Here is a 6,675-nt window from a genome sequence, read left to right on the forward strand (position 1 = left end):
GGACTAACTCGCTGTTTTTATCATATCATACATCCAGATGGATTTTATTAATTCTGTTTAATTTTCTAAAGTGCTTAAAAAACATCAGTAGTTTACTTTGCCTGCAGTCCCTGCGAGACCTGGGACTCTTGCTGCACTTGAGTGCTCATGTACCCTGTCTGCTGCCTTCCAATTTTATTTTAGTTCTTGATACCCAAGCACTTACCTTTCTTTGCCCAGAGCCACATCCAGCCTGCAACCTCACCAGTGCCTATAGCCCAGCACCAAGCTGCCAGGTCAGGACCTGCTGCCAGCTCACACCTCAGAGGTGAAGAAGAGGTAACTGCAGAAACTTCTCCTTACTGACTCATGCGGGTGCTGCTCTAGACTTGCCATGTCTAGATAGGCACATTTTGGTGCCATCAGTGGTTCTATAGCTATGCTTCCAAGACTGAGGCAAGACAGCTTCTTGGCCAGATGCCCACAGGTACACCCAGTACCTAAGCCAGTACAGCCACCCTTTGAGATGTGATTGCCCCGTTCTCAAAACGGTCATCAGTGACGCACAGAGCCTAACCCTTCAGCTTTCTGGAAGAACTAAAAAATGCAAGGGTTAACTGCCTGAAGTCTGAAAGAAACTAGAGGTGAGTATCCCCTCTCGTATAGTACTCCACTTACCAGTTCTGCTAGTATTCCATGTCATGTCAGGATTTTTCTTAGCATTTGCACTGGTGCTTTCAGCATTACTTACAGTTTCTCTGAGACTTGAAGCCTGTGGCAGCTGCATGATGCCTGTGGATCCACCACAGCCTTTTAACCTGGAAATACCTTAGGGCCATTGTCATCTCAGCAGGCTCTCTGCTCTCCATAGAAAGTTTTGGTCTCATCCACCCCTCAGAGAAAGGGGAGTTAAACTCACTCAGCCCAGTGTGCTAGTTCCAGAGTCTGGTAACTGCTGCAGTGTTTGTATCCAACTAACAGCATCTGCTTCCAATCCTTGTGTCCCTTGTCACTGTCATCGTTGACTTGTGGGGCTGCAGGCTGAGGAACTGATGGCACACCATGTACTCTGACCTAGGAATTCTCTGTCAGCAGATCAAAGACAGAACTTAAAACACCTAAACAACCCAAAAGTATTTTTTTAGCTCATGGTCAACCATTTTGAATGCTTTACTTATACTATACCCCTCAGAAAATTCTGGTTACTATTAACTTATTAACTACTAATTCTGAGACTGATTAGTTGAGAGTAAATGCCCATATCTTAGACAGCACAATTCAGTAAGATGATGAGTCCTACCTCTCAGGTGTATTAATTTGCATGTGAGTGTCCACAGAAAAAAATATATTAAAAAGACAAATTAATCATATAGTTGAGTATTTCAAGTCAAATGTTAATTGTATTTTTTCCGTCCAAGAACCTAATTAAACCCCATCAGTGAATTTTGATAAAACATCTCCTCAGGATTTTGTTCACACGATGAAACATGTTAGGACATATAGTAAGAAATAGGATCCAGCTAGGAACTGTGAGATTTAGTTTACCTGTCTTAAACTCCAGAAAGGCTGAGAGTGTTAAATGGAATCAGCACTATATGGGGAAATTATACACTGAACGAGATTAGCTACTGCACTTCTGTTTTTTTTAATACCTTTTCTTCTGACCAATAAGGAGCTAGTAGTTTGGTTTAATTCCTTGTGTTGAATTCCAATAGATTTCTGTTGACCCATTGGCTCTGCTAGTCTAGGTCCCTCTGAACAACGGCACAACCATCTGATGTATCGACCACTCCTCCCAGTCCTGTGTTGTTTGCCAGCTGCTGAGGGTGCCCTGTGTCCCACCACCCTGCTCATTAATGAGCCATTACTGACCCCTAGGGTACATAACTACTGAGTAGGCTCCAGCTAGGTATCGTGCTGCAGATTACAACCCTCTGACCTTGGCATTTTGGCCACTTCTCAGCCCACCTCGCTGTCCACTTACCTAGCCCATCCATCATCAGTTTGTCTATGAGTATGTTATGGAGAACAGTGTCAAAAGCCATAGTAAATTCAAGATAAAACAACATCCACTGCTTTCCCCTTACCATTGAGACAGTCATCTAGTCATAGAAGGCTATCAGGTTGATAAAGCATGACAAACTTGTGGTGACTGCTCCCAATTACCTTTTTGACCTTCGTATGTCTGGAAATGGCTTCCAGGTTTATTTGCTCCAGCACCTTTTGAGGGACTAAGGTGAGGCCAAACTGCCTCAAGTTCCCTCCTCGCCTTTCTTGAAGACAGAAGTGATGTTTACTTTCTTCCACTCCTCAGGAACCTTCCCATGATTTTCAAGACCTTCTGAAGATTATCAAGTGGCATCAAATGGCATCAGCCAGCTTCTTCAGGACTCATGGGTGCAGCCCTTGAGTCCTAGGTCCAAGGTCTCATCAGTGTCTGGATTATTTAAATGTTCCCTAACCTGACACTTCTCCAGTAAGAGTAAGTCTTGCTTGGCCCTCACCTTCCCATATGTCTCAGGTCTCCGAGATTCCTGAAGGCAAATATTATCCATAAAGAGTGAGGCAAAGTGACTCTTGTGGCACTGTCAGCTTTTCCTGTGTCCTTTGTCACCAGGTGCCCTGCTATCCAGCAGTGGGGAGTTTTTCCTTATCATCCTTTTGGATGGACAGTCTTTTTTTCTTTGGAAGTAAATAACTTTGAGCGGACATCCCTAATTTCTGCATTCACTACAGAATGCACGGGTTGCCATTTGGCAAGTGTCCACAGTCTTGGCATGAGATCCGCAGGGTTCATTCACACCCACATCCCTACTGACACACTCCTAGGCAAAGGCAATGTGAAACTCCTAACCTTGCTTTGTGACCAGTGCTGAATTCCCACAAGGAAGTCCAAACACATTTGAAATTGCCCGATTCCACAACTGCGGGTTTATTAAAGGCTAGTAAAACTTCAGTCCCTGATTCCCCATGGCAAACCTGAGTGACCAAGATGTCCAGGTTCGTCACTTATTTTTAATAATTATATGCTTTTCTCTTCCACTGTGTGTAAAGGTGTTCATCATAACAGCATGATTCTACTGAAATAACTGCATAGCAAGTGCTTTCAAGCACTATAATCCATTTAGGATTCTCTCCCTGCCTTAAAAAAATTTTGTTTTCAAAAAATTATCTCCCACCTTCATCTACCCACCACACAATGAAAACCATGCCACCTCCAAAAATCCTCTCCCTGGGATATGAGATTGCCCCCATATTGATACGTATGCATAAATTATATTGCTTAAAAGTAGTCTGCCAGCAGCGTGCAAAGGCAAAGAGAAAACACGTTTTCTTCTGGCTTCCTTCTGTGGCTGCTTACCCACTTCAACGTTATGGACAACTGCACTATGGATTCTTTAAAGCAGGCCTAAGATCATTCAGCATGTATGAACAGTCTGTCACCTTCATAAATAACAGCTAAATAAATCAGAATTTTAAAACTAGAAACAGACATTATGATAGTATAGGGTGAGCTGTATACCCCAAACTGGAGAATGTACTCATAGTCAGTCTCAAGTCATTGCAGATGTGAGATCAACACTCCCTGGTTCATTATGGGCAGGCTCACACAGATTTACATAAAATATATTTAGAAGTGCATCTTGAGATCTTCTGGTCATCTCAACTATCCCAGTCCTTGACTGGCATTTAAGTAATGGAAGCATTAGCCCTGCTAATTTTTAAAATCTGTTTTCCCTCATTATAGGCACTCACTTCTCAGATGAAGGTTAACAACTGGCCTCAGCCTTGTCTACATAGGCTTTTGGAAAAGCATCATCACAGAAAGGCTGAGGTTTGAAGGACCTCTGGAGGTCATCTCCTTCAACCCCCTTCCTGCCTAGGAACACATCTAGATAGGCAAAGAACACAAAGGGAGGTTTAGATTGGACATTAGGAAAAACATCTTCACAGAAAGGGTTATCAGGGTCTGGCCCAGGCTGCCCAGGGAAGTGGTGGAGTCACCACCTGTGGAAGTATGTAAAATACATGTAGATGTGGATCTGAGGGACATGGTTTAGTGGTGGACTTGACAGTGCTGGGTTAACAGTTGGATTCAATCTTCAAGTGTCTTTCCCAACCTAAATGACTCAATTTTATGACCAGCTGTGCCTCCACCTCCTTTCAGTTGTAGAATCCTATATAAGAAGAGTTATGAGGGAGTAGAAGAGAGTAAGACAAGAAAAAGAGACTACATATCCTGGTCAGCTCTTCAGTGTTTACATGTTTACATGACATCTCATTCTATTACTGATCATCCACGCTATGCAATTCTACTATCGCTGATTCCAAAACGTTTCAATCACAGACCAAATTAAGTCTGAACTTATTACAGTGTCTTTAAAAGGATAAACAAACAATATCCTGCACCCTTTATCTGCCAAAAGGAAATGCTTGGGAAATGCTGAAAACAGGCATTCTTTCATGATATCTTCTCAGGTTCTGGAATTCAGTAGGGTAGGGAGTTTTAGTTTCTCCATTTTAACAGCTATTGAAGGGTCTGTCTTCTCTGGAGTTCCAATTCCTTTCCACATTTGTTTATATATTTGGTTTCTAGTACAGCCTGTGTCAATAAATTAAAAAAATGAATCACATGCAATTAAAAAAATAATTCCTTTTGATTTAAAATTGTTACCCAACTTCATTGTAGCTGTGGGGGAAATGATGAATAACAGTGAACACATGTTTTCAGACTTGAGAAGCACCTATAAATACATTTTGTCACTTGATCATTCCTATTGGAGGCATTCAGGAGGGCTGATCTGCCCATTTATAGATTCAAATATTTCTACCTTAGACTCAGTGATGTAAGAAATACATAAATGTGGATGATCACTAATAAATAGTGGTAAGTGAAATCTCAATCTGATAGATGTTCACAGAATCATCATAGAATTGCTTAGGTTGAAAGGGACCCTAGAGATGATTTAATGCAACCCCTTGCCATGGGCAGGGACACCTCTTAATTAGACTAGGTTGCTGAGCACCTGGAGATAAAAGGAATCCTGGCAAGAAGTCATGGCCTTTTTCTTATGGAAGTAACCCCTGAAAGGCACAAGGTTGACTGGGAGCAGGTCCATAGCCATACAAAGATCCTACTCTTTTATAGTGCTTCTTTCTCCAGTGCTACATACTATTAACCATGAAGGAAGAAATCCTGAAGTCGTTTACCTTAAACTTGTTTAAATGACTTTGCAATGCTGTTGAAACTTAAACAGTAAAATACCACTGCTGCTTTTTACATTTTAGTACTACAATTTCATCTGGCAGAAACATTTCCCAGCAAAGGTAACTTGTAAGATATTCCGTTTCCTTCAAGAATAATGTCATGTATCAAGTCTGCAAGTGCTTTACGTACCCAGGACAAAACTGGGAGCTCTGAAGAGTTAATACACAGTTTTCATTTCTCAGCTGACCACTGGCAGGTTATAGGTTATTGGACTGGGAGGATTTTGCATTATCTACTCCTCTCATCATACAGACGAGCAGAAACCTTTCTGTTTTACTATGAGCCACTGGCAGAGCACTTTTTCTTTACTGAAACCACATGCAGTAGATCTTGGAAGGGGAGCCAGAAGCGCATCAGTGACCCCTCACCAGATGGCAGCACATGCACATGAACAGACCAGGACACATTACCCACAGACGTTAAAAAAACCCAAGCCAACAGAATATGGAAAGAACATGGAACACACATTCTGTTCCTCTCAGCCTGCAATTTCAGTGTTGCTTATAAGGAATCACATAAGTTACGTTATTTATATCATGCCTTTTTGTACTACCAAGTCACCTTTTCCTGCAGAAAATTCTGATCATTAATAGGCAGAGCAAAGATTTGACATTCTGCCTGCTTTGTTTGACCTCAAAGGTGTTTAACTGCAACCCTTCGTCTGCGTACAACAGGCAGCTGAGAAATCCTGTTGTCTAAGCCGCCTGAGACACAACTCTCTCTCTCTCACTGGATAAAGTATTGTTTATAATTCACAAGGATTGGTAAAATGGGTCTACAGAAGTAATGCTTATAATAAGACACTGAAATTGCCTATTATATGGTTACTCCTAACAGCCTAAATAATTTCTAAATACAGCCTAAAATAATTTCTCAGTTTAAGCATCCATTTTCCCCAAATCTGCCACTTTTTTGTGGAGACCAGAGATTCTCTGTGTTCTTGGAGGATGACAGGACATGACACGAGCTTCAAATCACTGAGTGAACAGTGAAAAGATTAATACTTTTCCATATACTGTTTTTGTATTCATGTACTTCATGAATGCAATCACATACCATTAATAACTAAATTTAGCTTTTATTAAGCATGACTGCACAACAGAAGAGACAAACATTTAACTTCTGCATTTTATTCTGAAACCACTGACCTCATTTAAAGGACCAAATATTTCATGGGTAAAAATAGGAGGAAACTATAAAACAAAGGTGCCATAAATCAGTAATTCAAAAACATTCTTCTTCCATAAAGGAAAAGAAATCATATTACATTTTGCTGCATGAAAAAGTAATGAAAAAAATTGTATCCAGCATATGAAGTTATAGTTTGGATCAGAATATAATGTATATCATCAGTTTCCTTTGACTTCTAGCTTCTGGTTAAGAAAAAGACCAAACACCTTTGTTGTATGAATTTTTGAAAAACTAAT

Source organism: Merops nubicus, unplaced genomic scaffold, assembly GCF_000691845.1.
Source record: "Merops nubicus isolate BGI_N331 unplaced genomic scaffold, ASM69184v1 scaffold9404, whole genome shotgun sequence".
Classification (NCBI taxonomy): domain Eukaryota; kingdom Metazoa; phylum Chordata; class Aves; order Coraciiformes; family Meropidae; genus Merops; species Merops nubicus.